The following is a 1,517-nucleotide window of genomic DNA, read 5'->3' as shown; positions in this document are numbered from 1 at the left end:
TTAATAAATAAACCACCGAGAGCTGACAGTTCAGAGAAAGAAACAGGGGGATCCACATACATGCATTACATAAATTACAAAATAAGTGCAGGAAATGGCAAAGAAAGGAGTGCTTGCACGGTGACAACTTCCCAACTCCCAAGCAAGTTCTAACAACAACACATACTGCTGAAAAAAACCCATCCAATCCTGAGATCTGATAAAATTTTAAATTTATTTTTAATAGTTATGAGTTCGAGTTTTTCAAGATTACTGAAGATTTATATAATTATTAACTTCAAATCCGGTAAAATTAACCAAATTATATGCGAGCTAATCTAAACACCCACAAACCCCATCCCCGCCGCCCCCTCATTTTCCTCTCTTGAGATACTAGACTAAGAATAACACAGCCAGTTGACCATGTTTACTTGGAGCAAGAGCCACTTTCTGGAAAATAGATCAAGTTTTTGCCACCATCTTTATCACTCTTTCCCCCTACCCATCCTGTTATAAATGTCTTTAGGTCTTCACCAATTTTGGCTTTGATTTGACCCCTTCTTGGTGGAAGGCTAGCATTTCCTTTCTCCTCTGGGGTGCCATTTTTGTTGTCCATGCTTCTGATCCGAGAGAAAATCGGCAGGGTGTGTTTCCAAGGGATAAGGGAGGACAAGAAAGAAGCTTTGAAAGTCACTGGAGAAGAAGAAAGGAGAAACACAAGCAAGGCATGGTACCACAGGTTGGGGTCTTTATATCCTGGAGATTGAGAGCATGAATATAAAGCCAAATAATCACAAAGTTTAAAGCACAGTGTGAACACATAGCACTGTCGAACATAGTGAACGGGACATTCTGTGGTGGGTTTGTGTTCGATACAATAACATTACAAGATGTGGAACCCATCAGGAAATGTTGTCTCTCTGGAATTATATTGCAAGTAAATGAAATAAAGACAAGAATTGACAGAAAAACAGATGCAGATAAAGATAAAGATAAAGAATAGTCTGCTACTATGTTGTGTCAGACATCTAACCTTTGTAACCAAACATATGTGTCCCTGTTTTACAGCTGCCATCAAAACTTCTATATGGTCAAAAGACCTGAAACTTTTGAGATTGTAATCCTTAATTCCTTGTCATATTCAAGTGTAGTCACCCTTTGAAAAGGTCAAGGTTTGGTATGCTCGCTGGCACCCAGAGCAAGATTAAAATAAATGCATGCTCGATGTTTCTTTTACTTGTTGATACACTTGCCTCTTGATGCTTTGAAAAGCTCGTCACAACTCAAACTGAAAAAACAAATTCCTATGATATTTTTTCCTGCTGAAGGACACCACATGTGTATACTTAAACAGACTTTCTTCGGAGTCAAGCTTTAATTAATAACTCGCAAATATTGTATTTTATTATGTGTTCACACTGTTGGAGGGGCTTTAGAAAGATGCATTTTGTCTTCTCTTTTTGTTCTTCCTGTCAGGAAGAAATTTAAAATAGCTCCGATTTTTACTGTTAATCCCATCACAAGCCACGATGAATTCG

General features: G+C 38.0%; 1 long non-coding RNA gene across 1 annotated transcript; it reads right to left on the bottom strand.

Annotated features, from left to right (window-relative positions):
* LOC7469778 (uncharacterized) lies at positions 1 to 1,517 on the bottom strand. The gene is made up of 2 exons (XR_002983306.2): positions 1,013 to 1,517; positions 1 to 735 (listed from the first exon to the last, which is right to left on the bottom strand). It is a non-coding gene; the product is annotated as an uncharacterized LOC7469778 (long non-coding RNA).

The sequence above is a fragment of the Populus trichocarpa genome, chromosome 8, assembly GCF_000002775.5.
Source record: "Populus trichocarpa isolate Nisqually-1 chromosome 8, P.trichocarpa_v4.1, whole genome shotgun sequence".
NCBI classification, from domain to species: Eukaryota; Viridiplantae; Streptophyta; class Magnoliopsida; order Malpighiales; family Salicaceae; genus Populus; species Populus trichocarpa.
The sequence above is the reverse complement of the archived record's forward strand: the minus strand, read 5'-3'. Positions and strand labels throughout refer to the sequence as shown.